Source organism: Cryptomeria japonica, chromosome 2 (assembly GCF_030272615.1).
Source record: "Cryptomeria japonica chromosome 2, Sugi_1.0, whole genome shotgun sequence".
NCBI lineage: Eukaryota > Viridiplantae > Streptophyta > Pinopsida > Cupressales > Cupressaceae > Cryptomeria > Cryptomeria japonica.
This window is the reverse complement of record NC_081406.1, coordinates 245,235,611-245,256,482: the sequence shown is the minus strand read 5'-3', so window position 1 is coordinate 245,256,482 and position 20,872 is coordinate 245,235,611.

The following is a 20,872-nucleotide window of genomic DNA, read 5'->3' as shown; positions in this document are numbered from 1 at the left end:
AGTTTGATGATCTGAAAATGGCGCCGATCGATTCCAGAGGTATTTTTAAGGTTCCTGAAGCATTTCTAAGGTCAGTTGAATTAAAACAAATTTTTTTTAGTCAGACCCACTTTGGGGCCCGACCTGGCTCATGCTCGTACATTGATTTTATTGGCAACTTTGTTTACTAGGAGAATTTTAGAACATTTAAATGAGTGATATTTAATTGATGGAATCTATAGTTCTTTTGCATGGTATTGGAATTCATATCAATCATAAAGGCTATCAAAGGCGTTCATATTATCTTATCAAGAACAATGCACACCTTCATGGCTACAACACTGTGGAGATGGAGCATACACAGTTGTTGTCACACCATCACTAATGGATCCATTTGCTGGAGTTCAATGAGAATCCTTTGTCCATGTGTGAGAAACTCCAAACAAAGCAAATGTGATAGCAAGTTTCAATTGCTAGCAAATCCTCCCGAGGGTGAGCAACACAATGAAGACTCCAAATCAAATGTAATCTACAGGTGTATGTCCAAACTCCATGAATTTTCTAGTTCTCCCTGTTGTGAGCTAGAGTGGGCATTTATAAACTTCCAAGCTAATGCCAGAGGCATATGAAAATGCCAAAATTATCACTGCTGTGTGTATGGAGTAAAACGTGGTTGTTGGGAGGGGTTTAAAATAAGTTTTCAAGCAATAGCCGGTGGCATGTGTATAACCAAACTTCATGACTCTACCAACATTCTCCTTGTGCATGGCAGATTAAAACTTCTAATGAAAGGGAAGCATTGAAGCCAAAAAACAAATTGACAGGCTACGTGATTGACTACAACATTAAACAAAGGCAAATGCTATGGGCAGGTGTAAAGACCAAGATTCCTCCTTGTCTTCTACGTGGCATGGTAAAGGGTAGGTTAAAACTCCAAGCTAATGCAATTGGTAGGCTTCCACCCAAACCTCACCTCTCACGTGGTTGCTTAGCCATTGAAATCAAAATGAAATCAGTCCCCCCCCCCCTCCTCTGTGTGGATGATGATATGAAATGTTTTTTTTAGCAAATGAAACGTGGCTGATGAAAGAGGGGTTTTCAATTAAAATTTCATCAATTGCAATCAGCAAGTGTGTTGCTTAATGCCACGACCTTGTAGTTCTCCTCCTCTGCATGATTGTAGCATTGAAACCCCCAGACAAGGCGCCATTAAAAAACACTTAGAGAACCCTCAAAACTTGCAGTGCCAGGCTTGAGGCTTTATCCCACATTGACTGGGGAATGGATAATTTTGATGTTTATAACCAAAGCCCCACACAAGTAATATGTCAAAGTGTCAAGAGGCTTTTGATGCAAGGTGCTGATGGGCACCCAAGTGGACCCCACACGTGTGGGTGCGCTTCTCGAGGTGACTTAAGGAGGCCGACAAGTGGCAACCAGGTGGACCCCACGTAGGCACAAATCCTGAGGCAGGTGAGTTTTGTAGTGAAAGGGCAGCTTAAAGTTTGAGCATGTTCCAAGGAGATCAACGAAGCGTGTGGATTCACAAGCCAAAGATGCTCGCCAGTTAAGGTTCACGAAACAACGAAAGGAGTTAAAGACCATGCAAATTCAGGAGATCTAACGGTTGTCACGACTTCGTGAAGGGGAGATGCTCGCGAGTTAAGCCCTAAGAAATGGTGAAAATCTAGGGCGGATCGTGAAGAGTTAAAGAGCATGCAGGTTGCAGGGGATCCAACGGCTCGCGTGACTTTGTGACCCGAAGATGCAAGATTGTTAGCCATCGCGAGATGGCGAAATACAGGTGGTAGGTCTAGGTGGAAGTCCAACTCACGGGTCCCATCTAGTGGTGATGATGTGGCGATGAGGTGGTGTACATGTGGCAGTCCAGTGGTGCATAGGTGGCAGTGATGAGGCAGTCCAGGTGGCTAATCAGTGAGGCATCATCCTAGTGGATCCCATCAACCAATTAGAGACTGCCACGTGGTAGGGCGTCAGGGCAAAATCAGGCCATAAATCAAAGTTAAAACCAGATTAAGTATATAGTTGAAACTATATAAAAAATTGAAAAATTTAAAGGATGTGCACATAAAGTGGATTAATTCACCTAGAGGTCTATTTTTGGTCAAATAGGCAAGTATTATATATCGCCGGAAAGCTCTGGGGATGAGAAATACAGTTATGGAGTTAGTTTCAACAAATGTTGGATATTTTGAGAGCAGTTTCGATGGGAGAGAGAATGGAAACAGATTTCAGTTGGAAAGAGAGACACTTGGCAATTTCGGTTGCAGACCTAATCTTTTTCCCTCTCCTTATTCCAATTTTCTTCTCATTGTAAGGGTTCCAAAATTTTGGAGGAAGTGCTCAAGTTTTCATGGTTTCTAGTTCTGAACTTCTTGACCCAAATTTGTAAAATTCTTTGGTTTGTTTCAGGGTACAAAAATTATATTGCAGGATGACAAATTGTTTTTCTAGTTGCAAATCTTACTTGTGTCAGGCATGAGTAAATTTCCCATATTATTGTCTCTATGTATGTATTTCATTATTATGAATTGAATCCTCAAGGAGGATGAAATTTGTCAATTTCAAGGAGATTGTGTGATTTGTTTATAGGTATCCTTCAATGAAGGCTTTAAACTCTGTAATCAGTCATGAATAATGGAATGTGTCCCAGATTTGATAATTCTGTGAATGGAATTGAGTAATGCATTAGTATAAGGTGTTAATGCAGGAATATTGTTCAAGGAAAACCAATTTGTAACTAGGATACACATTTGCAATTCTTTGTGTGACTTTGTTGCCCAATGAACAAGGCACTGGTCTTGCAGATTTGGGGATAGTTTCATATTTACAAATTAAAGACAAATCTATTTCCCTTTATGTTTAGGGGTTTGTGTTCTATCCTTCCAAAGCTCTGTTTCACCCTTTATTTATACAAGATCCAGCTAATTTGTATGTGTTATCTAATTTGTTGAGCTTGTGGAATGGTTTATCTGCTTCATTGATGCTGTCATGGTGAGTAAATGAGTTATTTCATGCATCAAAAGGGTGTCCCCCCCTAGGTCTAGCAGAACCTAAAGTGCAAGAGGATCAATTAGGGTCCTATGTTATGTTGTCCAAGCCTTGATATGTTTTAGAGACTGAAATTGGCCATTTTATAGAAGGATTGCAGGTGTACTTGGGTTAATCACTTTTGGTGAACAACAAAAATGGCGACTCTGCTGGGGAATAAATGGATTTAAATGTTTGATTGATAAGGTTAGAAGTTGAATGTATCCCTCATCCTGTCAATTTTATATCTAGCCAGTCTGTCCATTGTATATGCACAAAGTTGAAAGTGATTTTGTGGTGAAGAAAATGTTCTTTGTTCTTGGTCTGTAGAATGATATGTTGTTTCATGTCATATATTATGAAGGAGTAACAGTAAATTCGTGTTGCTGAGTTGTGAGCAAGTTCTTGCAGTTGTATGCAAATTTTTCCCCAATTCCTTATTGGGTGGCAACTCTATGGTTCATACCAGTGTTGAATGTCTATGCAATTAGTATTGCCTAAGGTTTTATGGTTTTATATATATAGTGCAGAGATATTAGTTATCAATGCTAATGCAGATTTACACATGAATTCTTCATCATAAATCCTTGATAATAAAGTGCAGAAAGATACACATAGATTTGGTGTTATTTTCCCAAATCCATATGTTTTTGGCTTGGAGGAGTGTTGGTTGCAGTGAGATTAAAGGAGTAAGTAAAGAATTGAATTTGTGATCGAATGACATTCTGCTGTTCAAAATGTCCTCTATGCAAGAGGTGGCGACTCTGAGGTAAGAGACAGTGCTGAAAGTTGAAATAAATGCTCAGATCTACAAGTTTTATAGCTGCAAACACCCAGGTATTTTCAGAAGTTTCAATGCAAGATGTTTGTTCTGAAAATTTGAATGAGTAATGTAGTTTTCCCATTAAGTGAACATCACTAATAAAGAGGGAAAGAGAGGAATCACAAATTTATTTGCATATCTATTCTACTGAATGTCCATTGTATATGTTCTTCCATAGTATGCAAATTTGGAAAGCTTTGTGTCAAGCAATGTTATGAAAAGATTTGAAAAGGATATGTGCTTGACATGTTCCATTGTTCTATCCAAAGGTTATATAATCATCTGTGGGAGTAGGAAGAAATGAGTAGTGAAGTTTTTCAGCCTCGCGTATTTCCACATATGACCATGCCTAGTGAAGTGTCAAAACCATGTAATAGGAAATGTTTCAGTCTGAAGTATTATGCTCTAAATTTCAAAGATGTTTCGGGTTACCGAAATCCCATACCCACAGAAATTAGAAAATATTTGCCCATATTTAGTGGGAAGAAATCAGAATCAGCATGTCAACATGTTAAAAGATTTTCAGATTTGATGGGAGAGTTTGAAATTTGTCAAGAAGATGTGTGCATGAAGTTATTCGTACAATCATTGAAAGAGGATGCAAGGGATTGGTTTTCCTTTTTGCCAGTAGATTGTATTTCCTCATGGGAGGAATTGATTTCAAACTTCATAGACCAATTCGCTGAAAAGGTGAGTGATTATGATATGCTAAAAGAATTCACTTACATACAAATCAGGGAAGATGAATTGGTACTAACATTTAATATCAGGTTTTCACAAACATTGACTAAAATTTCCAGAAAGTATAAGTTTGATGATAAAGTATGTCTGGATATCTATATGAGTGCATTTGACGAGAAGATGGGTTTCTTATTGAGAAACAAAGAACCCAAAACTTTGTATGAAGCCTTTAACACAACTAGGGACATTGAAAATAATTTGAAATTTGGGATCTCAAAGAGGTTTGTGTCTGCTGTTGTTTCTTGTCAAAGCACCTTCAATGGTGAAATACCATTTGAAACTGATCAAAACATTTCGTGTCAAAATATGTCAAGCCCTGTTGTTCCGAATGGTTTTGCTGATATATGTGAATCAATTTTAAATGAGAGTCAAGAATCTTTGTTGTTAATGTCAGTTGTCTCTCATAGTAATGATGGAATGATCAATGGGAATTGTTGTGATAATGCTGATACAGGGATAGACATATATAAGGGATATGTACCATTTGATTTGTATGCCGGTTATGATGATTATGTGACTGCCAATTATGAAGTAAATCATGTATCTCCCAAGGGTAATAATAATGAAATTAATGAGGATGATAACCATTAGTCTTTACATATTGCTAATGTGTTTAATGTTGCGATACCAAATATTGAAGGATCACCAAATGTTGTTGATTATGCAAGTGAAAATGTGCAATATAAGGTAAATCAGATTTTGTTTAAGTCTAATAAAGCTGAAAATGAAATTGCGAATGATGTTGATAATGTTTTCAGTGCAAGTATACCCAGTGATGAATGTGTTTTAGAATGGAGTGGCGCTGCTGATTACGAGGACACTGAGTTCGATTCTTGACACCTTGAAGGTATACAAATGAACAATGAAGATCAATTTCATAATAAGAATGGTTTTGATACAATTTTTTCATCTTTTTATGATCAACAAATGAATGCTAGTCATGCAGCTGATGATGATTATGAGAATTATTATTATTCATCTTGTGAAGATGATATAAGAGGAGACCAAGTTATATACTTCAGTCATGAATCTGAAAATGAAAGTGTTTTTGAAGATAAAAATGTGTGTGTAAGTTCGGATAATGTTTTATTTTTAGATTTAAATGAACCCATATTTGAATGCTTTCAGAATTTGAAGTACCATTGTTGTAAATGCATTAAGCTGACATGTTCAATCGGTTATTGCATCAAATATTATATTATTTGTAAAATATTTTTATTGTAATATCTTGTAGAGCCGACCTACTAAAATTGGTCTTAGGTTATGGTATAAATGTAAGATTTTATTTGTAAGATCAAGTGTGGAATGCGAAAAAGGATTGTGTGAAGGTATATGCGAGATTAAGCAGAGCTATACACGAAGACATCATTTGAAGGTGAAGCTAGGTTTTTGTGAAAGCATATTAGCATTACACTAGTACTGAATCCAGGATATGAAGATGCTATTTTGTGCAGTACATTCTCATTGGATTTAACCATCCAACTGTAGTCAGTGTGACTCCCATTTTGTGATTGAGCAGTGAGCTCTAAGCTATTGGTCTTTCTGCATGTGCAGACCCCATTTATGTACACTTATTATCTATAGTAGTATCATCTGATTGTGGTTAAGGTTTCCCATCGTGGTTTTCCCCTTACAGGGTTTCCATGTACAAATATTGGTGTTATGTGTTGTGGATGACTTTGTGTTTATGTTTCATGCATTAATCTTTACCAGTATAGCAATTAACTGTTAAAACTGTCTATTGACATACTTAACTGGTTTACCAGTATTAAGGATTAAGTTGGTTAAGTTGTTTTGGTTTGAATTTATTTGACAACTGATTCACACCCCCCCCCCCCCTCTCAGTTGTCTCTAGGACCTAACAATTGGTATCAGAGCTTAGTCCTCTTTTGTAGAAGTTTAACAGCTTGAGGAGATCCAATGTCTACTAATTATTTCAGGAAGGACAATCCTAAACTTGATGGAACCAACTATGGCATATGGAAGATCGGAATGGAGACACATCTGAATTGCATTGGAAAAGACATTTGGGAACTTACAAAGAATGGTTATACTGCTGCTATACCAGGTCAGCCCAGTCCAGCTAGCTTGACAAAAGATGAAGAACATGAATGCAAAGCAAGAGAAGCACTTTTGAGTGCATTATCAGATCAACAAATCATGGACTATCAGATAGGTCTACTGCTAAAGCTATTTGGGATCATTTGGAAACACTTAATGAAGGAGATTCCACAGTCAAAATTGCAAAACTTGAAAGCTTCTAAGTCAGGTATGAACATTTGAAAATGGAAGAAGATGAAAGGATTTCCGCTTTTATGGAAAGAGTAAACGAAATTGTTTTGGGTATTAAATATTATGGAGGAACCTTAAGTGAGGATGAAATTATTTCAAAAGGTTTAAGAGGATTTCCACCAACATATAAAATGAAGGCTACTGCTATAAATGAGTTAAGAACAATGCCTAATACATCAGTTACTAGGGATACATTGATTGGAAAACTTTCAGCTTTTGAAATTGAAGAATTTGGTCCTATTGCTACTATAAAGATAGATTTGGCCTTTAAAGCATCAACATCATCTGCTCCATCATTTGACAAATCTGATTGGAAAGCCTTTTATGCAAGAGAACTTGAAGAAAGTAGGAAATAAAATGAAGAACTTGAAGAACTTGAAGCACTATTTGCAAGAAAAATGCCTAAAGGTCCAGTTGGAAGTAAGTATGAAGGTAAAGCACCCTTTAAATGCTTTAACTGCAATAAGATTGGTCATATGGCTTCAAGATACCCTGATAGACATGTTAGACTAAGAGAAGAAGCTAGAAGAACATACAAGCCTAATCCTGAATATCAGAGATACAGATTTAAGAAGAATAAAGACAAATCTTGTTACATTGTTGATGAAGGTGTGACTGATGATTCTTATGTGGATCCGATAGACAATGGATGGGTTTTTGTTGCTATAACAGAAGATCAACCGACACCTGTTGCTCAACTGGTAGTACAGGCTCTGGCAGCTAAAGTTGAAGTAAAGGATGAATGGATCATTGATTCAGAATACTCACATCATATGATAGGAGACAAAGGTAAATTCTTGAACTTTCAAGAATACAATGGAGGCTTAGTAAGATTTGGAGATGACAAAGCTGGTTCAATCAAAGGTAAGGGTACAATATCTCTTGATGGTAAGCATAACACTGACAATGTTTACTATGTTGAAGGATTAAAGCATAATCTTTTGAGTGTTGGTCAATTAGCTGAGAAAGGATTTCAGTTACAATTCAAAAATGGAAAATGCAAAATCATGAATAGAACTGGTTTGGAAATTGGAACTCGTAATCAGATTAGAGGTAATATCTTTCATTTGAATAACAATGAGAAGACATGCATGATTGCACATATAGATGAAAGTTGGTTATGGCATAAGAGACTCAGTCATGTAAACTTTGATTGCATGGTAAAGATCAGTACTACTAAGGCAGTTAGAGATCTACCTAAAATTGTCAAACCTCAGAATACAATATGTAAGGAATGTCAATTTGGAAAACAAGTTAGAGCTAGTTTCAAAAGTATTCCAAAAAAATCAAATAATTCTCTTGATTTGATTCACACTGATTTATGTGGTCCAACTAGAACTAAAAGCTTACAAGGTGATAGATATTTCATGCTAATTATTGATGACTATTCTAGAATGTGTTGGGTTACTTTTCTCAGAGAAAAATCAGAAGCACTTGGAAAGTTCAAACTATTCAAAGCAATGGTAGAAAATGAAACCGATAAGAAAATCAAATGTTTAAGATCAGATCAAGGAGGTGAATTTACATCTAGGGAATTTAATACATTTTATGAAGTGAATGGAATCAGAAGACAACTATCAGCACCTTGGACACCACAACAGAATGGAGTTGTTGAAAGGAAAAATAGAACTATCTTGGATGCAACAAGAAGTATGTTATCAGAAGCAAATTTACCACATGTATATTGGAGAGAAGCAGTCAACACATCGGTCTATACATTTAATAAAGTTCACATCAAAGGTGAAACCGGTAAGACCCCTCATGAACTATGGTTTGGTAATACTCCTACTCTTAAGTATTTCAAAATATTTGGAAGTAAATTTTATATCAGAAGTGATGAGTATATTGGCAAATTTGATCCTAGAAGTGATGAAGGAATATTTCTTGGTTATTCATCTAAGAGAAAAGCATATAGATGTTTTAACAAGAGATTGTAGAAAATTGTTGAAAGTACAAATGTAAAGATTGATGAACAATTCAGAGGAACTTCAAGGTATATAGACCCTGAATCGGCAATAGAAATTTTGACAAATGAACCTACTCTAAATCCACTGGTACAAAATGAAGATCCAGTTACCTCGGTATCATCTGAGGATTCCACAGTAATTGAAGAACAACAACAAACAAAGACACCCCGGTATGTAAGGCTGAATCATTCTGAAGATCAGATAATTGGAAACAAGTTTAAAGGAGTTATGACAAGAGGAAGATTGGCAAATGAAGAGGTATGTCTTATTTCTCAAATTGAACCATCATCTATTAATGAGGCATGTGAAGATAAATTTTGGATTAAAGCTATGGAAGAAGAATTAGAAAAAATTGAGAAAAACAACACTTGGACATTAGTTCCCTAGCCTAAAGATAAAAATGTAATTGCAACCAAATGGGAATTTAGAAACAAACTTTATGAAGATGGTAAGGTTATCAGAAATAAAACAAGACTAGTGTGTAAGGGATATTCTCAGAAAGGAGTTGATTACAATGAAACCTTTGCACCGGTAGCTAGAATTGAGGTAGTAAGATTATTTTTAACTTTTGCAGCACACAAGAACTACAAAGTTTATCAAATGGATATTAAATGTGCATTTTTGAATGGAGATCTTGAAGAGGAAGTATACATTGGACAACCTGATGGATTTTCTTTGACAGATGACAATGATATGGTTTGCAGGTTAAGCAAAGCTCTGTATGGACTAAAACAAGCTCCAAGAGCTTGGTATGCAAGATTGGATAAGTATCTTTTAAAGATTGGTTTTACTAAAGGAAATGCATACAACAATTTATATTATAAAGTAACTAATGATAACATCTTGATCATAGAAGTATTTGTTGATGATATAATCTTTGGAGGAGAAGATGGATTATGTAAGGAATTTTCTATTAAAATGTAGCAAGAATTTGAAATGTCTATGATTGGAGAAATAAAATTCTTTTTAGGATTGCAGATTTCACAGACTGATAAAGGTATATTCTTGAGTCAATCCAAATACTTAAAAGAGTTGCTAAAGAAATTTGGGATGGAGAACTCTAAACCGGTAAGCACACCTATGACAACAAATGACAAATTATCACAAAGGGATGAATCTACACCTGTTAATCCAACTAGAGACAAATCTATGATAGGAGGTTTACTGTATTTGACACAAACCAGACTTGATATCATGAATGCAATATGTATTGTTTCAAGATTTCAAAGTAATCCTAGAGAAAACCATGAATCAGTAGTAAAAAGGATTTTCTGGTACTTACAAGGCACTATAAATCTTGGATTATGGTACCCCAGAGATGAAAAATTTGAACTATGTGCATACACAGATGCAAATTGGGCAGGAGATGTGGATGATAAAAAAAGCACCACCGGCGAAGCATTCTTTCTTGGAAACATATTAGTTTCTTGGTTGAGTAAGAAACAAAGTTGTACATCTTTATCAACAACAGAATCAGAATATGTTGTAGTAGCAACTAACTGTACACAGGTACTATGGCTTAAGCAAATGTTAAAAGGCATAAAGGTAAAATGCAAGGAACCTATTACTATCTATTGTGATAACACTGTAGCAATTGATATATCTAAGAATCTGGTATTACATTCTAAAACAAAACATGTTTCTATCAAACTGAATTTTCTAAGGGAAAATGTTGAAGCAAAAGAGATAAAACTAGTTTATGTGAATACTAAAGAGCAGATTGTAGATATTTTCACTAAACCTTTGCCTAAGGAAACTTTTAAATATCTCAGAGATCATCTTGGAGTCATACCACCACCGGTAGAGACTTGGATAGTTGATGATTGTCATCAACTGACAGAATCAACAGAGAAATCTTTTATTCCGGTCTTTGGTGAGGAAGCTACTTCTCAGGGGGAGTAGTTGGTATATCGAATTGATTGGTATTTTGTATATGAACTTGGTTTTATTGTAACTTTGGCATTTGATGTAAAAGGGGGAGAGATATCTATGGAAAAACACATTATCTTTTGGGGAGAGATTGGTATGAAAAACTTTGGAAAACACATGTTGCTCCCAGGGGGAGAGATTGTTGTTTAGGAGATATTATTACTCTCTGATTTCTGGTTATGATCTTTTTGGAGATTGTTGGTATTTTGGTATGGTTTTGTCATTGATGTCAACACCTACTAAAACACTAACACTTTGGAGATCCAGCAACATTCACCGGCAAGCAAGTGACTCATGCACAGTCACCGGTATATGGCACACTGGCAAGATATAATGATCACCGATACTTGGAATGACATGGAAGACACATGGTTATGTTGAAGACATTGTTTGGACATCTTGTCCTGGAGTCTTGTTCATTGGTATATTCATAGTTGCATATTTGTTGTTACTAGCAAATAGGTCTAGGTTTACACCTATAGGTTTATAATTTCCAGATCAGCATGGCACGCTATGGAGATGATTAATTGTTGTTGTAAATGCATTAAGCCGACATGTTCAATCGGTTATTGCATCGAATATTATATTGTTTGTAAAATATTTTTATTATAATATCTTGTAGAGCTGACCTACTAAAATTGGTCTTAGGTTATGGTATAAATGTAAGATCTTATTTGTAAGATCAAGTGTGGAATAAGAAAAAGGATTGTGTGAAGGTATATGTGAGATTAAGCAAAGCTATACACAAAGACATCATTTGAAGGTGAAACTAGGTTTTTTTGAAAGCATATCAACATTACACCGGTACTGAATCTAGCATATGAAGATGCTATTTTGTGCAGTACATTCTCATTGGATTTAACCATCCAATTGTAGTTAGTGTGACTCCCATTTTGTGATTGAGTAGTGAGCTCTAGGCTGTTGGGTTTTCTGCATGTGCAGACCCCATTTATGTACACTTACTATCTGCAGTAGTATCATCTGATTGTGGGTAAGGTTTCCCACCGTGGTTTTTCCCCTTACAGGGTTTCCACGTACAAATATTGGTGTTATGTGTTGTGGATGACTTTGTGTTTATGTTTCATGCATTAATCTTTACCAATATACCAATTAACTATTAAAACTATCTATCGACATACTTAACTGGTTTACCGTTATTAAGGATTAAGTTGGTTAAGTTGTTTAGGTTTGAATTTATTTGACAACTAATTCACCCCCCCCGCTTCTTAGTTGTCTCCGGGACCTAACAATGAAGAGGATGTGAATGTTGATAGTATGCTTGAAACGGATATGGAGTTATTTGCCTTTGATACGAATGTTCATGGTGCTGATTTCATTATGGAAAATGCTAAAGTTTCCCCTTGTGTTGAACAAGTTTGTAATGCTGATGTAGTTCTGAACAACAGTAGCATGTGTTGTAAAATTTTACTTCATGATGAAGGTAAGAGGCATAGGTTGTGTGATGATTATTTCAGACCACAGATGGAAGTTTTTCAGGTGGATATAAGTCTGAATGAAGAAGACTTAGCAGAGGATTTGCTTCAACCAGAGGTATGCATTCTTTTCCATAAATGGGATATTGAGAATGCAAAGGTTTTGAGTTTGATAAACAAGGATAGTATGGAGTGTGATCAGCATAGTGAAGTATCACATCTGGATTGTAACATTTATGTTCCTTGTTTGCATCAATTCGTTATGAATGCCCCTCATTCTATGAATGAAAATGATAGCAAGGTGAGTGCTAATAAAAACTACAGTAGTGAGATTGAATGCTTTATTTTTGAAGTTCAATATGATGATGCCTTTGCAAATGATAGAATTGATTGGGATAGTGAAATGTATGGCAGCTTGTGGGAAGGCCACTATAGTGTTTTGTCTCATGATTTTACTTTTGTTGAAGTAGTGTGTGATTACAAAGTTCAAAATCAGGCCAAAGGTATGCACACCAGCTGTTACAGTAATGAGATAAAAGGGGTTGATTATAAGGATTATGCTCAGTTGTTATAGGAAGGTGCCTTTGTTCGGATCATAACATCAGGTGATGAGAATCAAATTTTTGACAGAGGTAAATGCTAAAATTGTTTGGAGCAGTTTATAATCAGTCATAAGTATGTTTGTATATATTGTACAGTTGCTTTGCTTTAGTTGTGTGGTTTTCAATAAAGTGCCCTGCTGTTTGGGTTGAATAAGGAAGTCTTTGTTTTTTAGAAGAGAAGAGAGTATTCCATTTTTGGGTGGTCTGCTTAACCATAGATTCTGAATTCTTGTGTTGATCTTACAATCAACCATCCCAGTCAGAGTCACTGTTGGGACTCATTAAATTTGAGTCAAGTTTAGAGGCCCATTTCAAAATTTTGCTCTGCATTACCAAATAAGTCAGTTTGAATGGCCTAATAGAGAGAGGGTAAAATGTAGCTAGTTGATTTTCAAAGGGTAAGGCTTGGGAAATGTGTCCTACACCTTTCATTTGGCCTATGCAGTGATATGCAACTTTCAGAATTCAGTTTGGATTAGTTTATCAAGTACCCATTTCAAGGGGTGAGTTGAAAGTGCATTTTAGGCACATATGCAGATTTTATTGCGTAGCCTACTTTGGGTGTTTATATCTTTTACCCTGTTGATCGTCATGAATAATTTCAAATTGAAGTCAATTCTATGCATAAATTTGAGTTAGCTTGCAAAATTTCAAGTCTTTATGAATCCATTTGCTCAGTTTACCAAGCTCGATCTATTTGCAGTTTGTATGTTTTGACAAGTCCATGTTTCAGGACCTAGTTGGAGCCCTATTTTGCATAAGTGTAAAATTTGCCTCAGTGAGTGTTATGTCTGAATGTTTGTTCCAGGCTATTGTTGATATAAATGAAAAGATATGTTTCAAGTTTCAAGCTCCAGCCAATCCGTTTGATCGGTTTTCAAAAAGGTTTCTTAGGCCATCTGTTTCAGTGATCCGTACTTTCATTGCCGTATTAGTTAAAGTAGCCATTTTCATGAGTGCACCATTTGCACCCAGTCAGACTTTTGGTCGAACTGAGAATTCTAAGTTTTGATATGTACTTCAAGGTACCCATGTCTCAGATTTGAGGGTCTGTAGAGATCGTTTGATATTTTTAAGAAAGGCATCATGTGTTGCCTAAACATTGACTTCATCAGATCCGCAGTGCCGACAAAGCCAGTTGGTCATTTTTGACAATTAATATATCTTCACTCAGGATTCTTCTTGAAAAACTGTTTGGTAGAGTTCATGCTTGTATATCAAAGTACACGCCTGTCAGATGGCATGGTCCAGAAAGGTGTTTTGACTGGTTTGAAAATTACGTCTTCGCGATTAAATGTGAAAATGTGGCGCAAGTGCCTGAAAGTTGCAAAACTCAGTTTGATGATCTGAAAATGGTGTCGATTGATTCTAGAGGTATGTTTAAGGTTCTTGAAGCATTTCTAAGGTCAGTTGAATGAAAACAATTTTTTCTTAGTCGGACCTGGCTCATGCCCATACATTGATTTTATTGGCGACTTTGTTTACTGGGAGAATTTTAGAGCATTTAAATGAGTGATATTTAATTGATGGAATCTATAGTTCTTTTGCATGGTATTGACATGCATATCAATCATAAAGGCTATCAAAGGCATTCGTATTATCTTATCAAGAACAATGCACACCTTCATGGCTACAAAACTGTGGAGATGGAGTATACACAGTTGTTGTCACACCATCATTAATGGATCCATTTGTTGGAGTTCAATGAGAATCCTCCCTCCATGTGTGAGCAGCTCCAAACAAAGAAAATGTGATAGCAAGTTTCAATTGCTAGCAAATCCTCCCACGTGTGAGCAACACAATGAAAACTCCAAATCAAATGTAATCTACAGGTGTATGTCCAAACTCCATGACTTTTCCAGTCCTCCTTGCTGTGAGCTAGAGTGGGAATTTATAAACTTCCAAGATAATGCTAGAGGCATATGAAAATGCCAAAATTATCCCTGCTGTGTGAATATAGTAAAACGTGGTTGTTGGGAGGGGTTTAAAATAAGTTTTCAAGCAATAGCCGGTGGCATGTGTATAACCAAACTTAATGACTCTACCAACATTTTCCTTGTGCTTGGCAAAGGAAATCTCTTAATGAAAGGGCAGCGTTGAAGACAAACATGAAATTGATAGGCTGCGTGATTAACTACATCATTAACAAAGGCAAATGCTATGGGCAGGTGTAAAGCCCAAGATTCCTCCTTGTCTTCTACGTGACATGGTAAAGGGCAGGTTGAAACTCTAAGCTAATGCAATTGGTAGGCTTCCAGCCAAACCTCACCTCTCACGTTGTTGCTCAGGTATTGAAATCAAAATGAAATCAACCCTCCCCCCTCCTCCTCTGCGTGGATGATGATATGAAATGTTTTTTTAGCAAATGCAACATGGCTGATGAAAGAGGGGTTTTCAATTAAAATTTCATCAATTGCAATCAGTAACTGTGTTGCTTAATGCCACAACCTTGCAGTTCTCCTCCTCTGCGTGATTGTAGCATTGAAACCCCCAGGAATGGTGCCATTAAAAAACACTCAAAGAACCCTAAAAACTTGCAGTGCCAGGCTTGAGGCTTTATCCCACATTGACCGGGGAACGGATTTTTTTATGTTTATAACCAAAGCCCCTCACAAGTAATATGTCAAAGTGTCAAGAGGCTTTTGACGCAAGGTACTGATGGGCACCCAAGTAGACCCCACGTGCGTAGGCGTGCTTCTCGAGGTGACTTAAGGAGGCCGATAAGTGGCAACCAGGTGGACCCCACACATACACAGATCCTGAGGCATGTGAGTTTTGCAGAGAAAGGGTGGCTTAAAGTTTGAGCATGTTCCAAGGAGATTGACGAAGCGTGTGGATTCGCAAGCCAAAGATGCTCGTTGGTTAAGGTTTGCGAAATAGCGAAAGGAGTTAAAGACCATGCAAATTCAGGAGATCTAACGACTGTCGCGACTTCGCGAAGGGGAGATGCTCGCGAGTTAAGACCTGTGAAATGGTGAAAAGCTAGGGCGGATCTCAAAGAGTTAAAGAGCATGCAGGTTGCAGAGGATCCAACGACTCACGTGACTTCGTGACCCGAAGATGCAAGATCATTAGCCATCGCAAAATGGTGAAAGAAAGGTGGCAAGTCCAGGTGGAAGTCCAACTCACGGGTCTCATCCAGTGGTGATGACATGGCGATGAGGTGGTGTACGCGTGGTAGTCCAGTGGTGCATAGGTGGTAGTGACGAGGTAGTCCAAGTGGCTAATCAATGAGGTGTCATCCCAGTGGATCCCATTAGCCAATTAGAGACCGCCATGTGGTAGGGCGTCATGGCAAACTTAGGCCATAAATCAAAGTTAAAATCAGATTAAATATATAGTTGAAACTATATAAAAAATTGAAAAATTTAAATGATGTGCACATAAAGTGGATTAATTCGCCCAAAGGTCTATTTTTGGTCAAATAGGCAAGTATTATATATCGGCAAAAATCTCTCGGGATGAGGAATATAGTTATGGTGTTAGTTTGAACAAATGTGGGATATTTTGAGAGAATTTTCCATGGGAGAGAGAATGGAAACAAATTTCAGTTGGAAAGAGAGACACTTGGCAATTTCAGTTGCAGACCTAATCTTTTTCCCTCTCCTTCTTATTCCAATTTTCTTCTCATTGTAAGGGTTCCAAAATTTTGGAGGAAGTGCTCCATTTTTCATGGCTTCTAGTTCTAAACTTCTTGACCCAAATTTGTAAAATTCTTTGGTTTGTTTTAGGGTACAAAGATTATATTGCAGGATGATAGATTTTTTTTTCTAGTTGCAAATCTTACTTGTGTCAGGCATGAGTAAATTTCCCACATTATTGTCTCTGTGTATGTATTTTATTATTATGAATTGAATCCTCAAGGAGGATGAAATTTGTCAATTTCAAGGAGATTGTGTGATTTTTTTATAGGTATCCTTCAATGAAGGCTTTAAACTCTTTAATCAGTCATGAATAATGGAATGTGTCCCAGATCTGATAATTCTGTGAATGGAATTGAGTAATGCATTAGTATAAGGTGTTAATGCAAGAATATTGTTCAAGGAAAACCAATTTGTAAAAAGGATACACGTTTGCAATTCTTTGTGTGACTTTGTTGCCTAATGAACAAGGCACTGGTCTTGCAGATTTGGGGATAGTTTTAGATTTACAAATTAAAGACAAATCTATTTCCCTTTATGTTTAGGGGTTTGTGTTCTATCCTTCCAAAGCTCTGTTTCACCCATTATTTGTACAAGATCCAGCCAATCTGTATGTGTTATCTAATTTGTTGAGCTTGTGGAATGGTTTATCTGCTTCATTGATGCTGTCATGGTGAGTAAATGAGTTATTTCATGCATCAAAAGGGTGTCCCCCCCTAGGTCTAGCAGAACCTGAAGTGCAGGAGGATCAATTAGGGTCCTTTGTTATGTTGTCCAAGCCCTGATGTGTTTCATAGTCTGAAATTGGCCATTTTATAGAAGGATTGCAGGTGTACTTGGGTTAATCACTTTTGGTGAACAACATTTCGTTCCTTGTAATATTGGAATAACTAACTGCTTGCAATTTGACATGCCAAATCTCTCCAAGACAGTACTAATGTACTTTCTCTCATTGAGCCAAAACTTTCTATTCTTTCTATCCCTATTGATTTCCATTCCCAGAATATACCTAGATGCACCCAAATCTTTCATTTCAAAACATGCTAGATGCTGAGATTTTAAGTCATAAATTATAACCTTATCATTCCTAATGAACAACATGTCATCCACATATAGAGCAATTATAAGTAAATGGTCATATTTAGTCTTGTAATACACACAATGACCCAACTTCGATCTTACAAATCACGTAGACAACACAAAGGTGCCAAACTTTTGGTACCACATTCTAGGTGACTGTTTCAAGCCTTAGAGAAACTTTTTGAACTTACAAACCACAAATTCTTTACCTTTTAGGGTAAAAGCACAAAATTGTGTCACATTTCAGGCCAACTTATAGCACAAGTGAATTTAAGTAATTCTAACTAAAAAATAATTTTAGTCAAACATGTGGTCTATAGAGATTCATTATAGCTATCTTATATATGGGCCACAACTTTTCCAATTGGATTTGTGTACTAAATGTATATTTTATACCACTTTGGGTCTAATTACCATTTTTTTTCTAGAAAAACTTGATGCTTCAACAACTCTTATGAATAATTTTTTTTTGAAATGTAAAAATGCTCTTTTATAGATCTATAAGACAATTTTCCAAAATATATATCTTTAAATATTTTAATTAGTTTTAATATTTAATATTTTATTTTTATTGAAAGTAGGTCATCAACACTAAAATATAAGGTTGATTATCTTGTAAAGGAAAAATACTAAAATTTATTCAAAAATTTTGTAAAAAAAATGCAATACAGAAAATAGTCTATGTCAAGATGATATAATTATTTTCTAATTTGGATAAATAATTAAGAAAAAAAGTGACACCAAATAGAAAGATTTATATTTCGTTACACACAACTTTTCAAATATATTGAAAAAAATATATATACATAAAAAATAGTTAAAAATATATTTTTGCACTAAAGTTTCAAGTTATCAATATACCCAAAAAAATTGAAGAAAAAAAGGTAAAATTTACTATATAAAGTGTGACGCCTTGTGTAATTCCAATTTCAACATTTTCTCAACAACTAAATTATAATGTTTACTTTATAAGAAAGTATATTCAAATAATTTTTTATTTATTTTTAATTACAAACATAAAATACACAAAAAAATATACATTTTATTAGTTTACATCATTTCAAAATTCAAAAGATATATTTCACTTTCTATTGATTCAATTTAAAAAGTTGAATTAGCATTGGCCATTTCCTTTATAAAAGTGTGACACAACTTTGTGCTTTTACCCTTTACCACGAAATGCTTAGGCTGGGACATATAAATGTCTTCCTCCAAGTTTCCATGAAGGAACGTTGTCTTCACATCCATATGCTCGATCTCAAAGTCATATGTTGCTGCAAGTGATAGAAGAAATCTGATAGATGTCAGCTTTGCTACAGGAGAAAAAAGTTCTCCATAATCAATTCCCTCAACTTGGAAATAGCCCTTCGCAACCAATCTGGCTTTATACTTTTCCACACTGCCACCCAGATCGATTTTCTTTTTAAATACCCATTTGCAACCAACATGTGGGTTAGTGTAGGATCATGGGGGGCCAAAAAGTGGCGATGTGAAAAAAATAGCCTTCTCCACTCACCTAAAAACGTGAAAATTCGTGTTGACTTTTTGCTTGGCTTGGGTGTCAGTACACCTTCGCATGGTAAACACTTAAGTAAATCGGATATCGGATAAAATCCGATATCCGATTTTTATAGGTAATTTTAAATTAAAAAATAAATTATATAATATATAATGCAATATAATAATATATTATATATTACATATTATATAATATATAATATATTATTATATTATATTATATATTATATAATACATAATATATAATATAATATAATATAATATAATATAATATAATATAATAATATATTATATAATTATATAATATATAATATATAATATAATATAATAAAATATAATATAATAATATATTATATAATATATAATATATTATTATATTACATTATATATTATGTATTATATAATATAATATTATATATTATATAATACGTAATATAATAATATATTATTATATTATTATATAATATAATATTATTTTAAAATAATTGAAGTATAAAAATTGGATATCAGATTTTCTGAGACAATATAAATGGACTGTGACAGCTCGTGAGTTATTTTTAACCCGCGGGCTGTGCGATTTTTTAGGATCTGATATCCAGTTGGACCCGATATCCGATTGTTTGACCCAAATTTGCTAAATAATACATTAAAAGGTAGGATTTTTATTGTTTTTAATCATTTTCATTCAAATTTTGTATATTTTTTTAATATTTATTTGTTTTTTCATTGAAAATATGATTTTTTTCATGAAAACTAGGTTTTTTAAAATCAAATACAAAATTGTTCAAATTTGTCAACTAAATTCAATTGTTTAGATTCAATTAGGTTAAAAATGGGGGATAATAGTGAAAACATTGATCAACCACAACCGCAACAACCAAATGCTCCTATACAAAACCCTCCTTTGCCAAACCCCCCCTCAATTCAAGATTTAATTTCACAAAATTTGAACCAATTGAGGGGCATTGCATATGTCTATCATAGGATCCCTCACCTGAACCCAATGTTTGATCCCCTCACGTTGATCATAAAGAGTATAGAAACCATCACTGAGGAGCACAATGCCTCTCTTTTGTGGTGAGATTCTATGAGGGAACAATATGCAGATGGCTTGTCCTATAAGAAGATCAAGGATCTCGAGATATCCAAAGCTGCTATCGCTGCATTGTTTTTGAACCTCCCCACTAGTCAACCCATAGACCCCCAAAAAATAAAACTTTCTATTAAATGGTGCACAAATGATGGTATTGTGAAAAACTTTTGGGATCATTGGTGGATGGTTTTCGACAAACCACCCAACAACAATCTTGATGTCCCCTTCTACTTCATCAAAAAATTGTATGCTGAGTTTGTTTTAGGAAAATATGTGAACTACTTTGACATCCAACCTTTCTAGGGTGTGGGTTTAGGTATGCCCCAAAATAGACTTGGGGTAGTTAGAGTAGTCCAGGGCCCATATGTCCCCCCTCCTCTTATTGATCCCCCACCTCTAGTGCAAGATCCAGATATCATTTGTGAGGCATCATCACAGACCATATTGGCTATTCACTCTTTGAGTAGCCTTTTGGTTTCTCAGGCTGGGTCAGTAGCTCAGCCTACTTTTGATGGTAGCGGTGCATCTGATGGCAATGACACATCCTCCTTGGCTCCACACATTTGTGTGCCCCATAGTTGTGTTATGTGTGGGCATGTATGCTTGGGTCCAGTTGGATAGCCTATTGATCCTCCTGCGCACAGTGCCGATTATAAGGTGCATGAGATGTATTATGCACCAGATGTTATGACATAGACTAGAGGATACCTGGGAGAGTCCTCG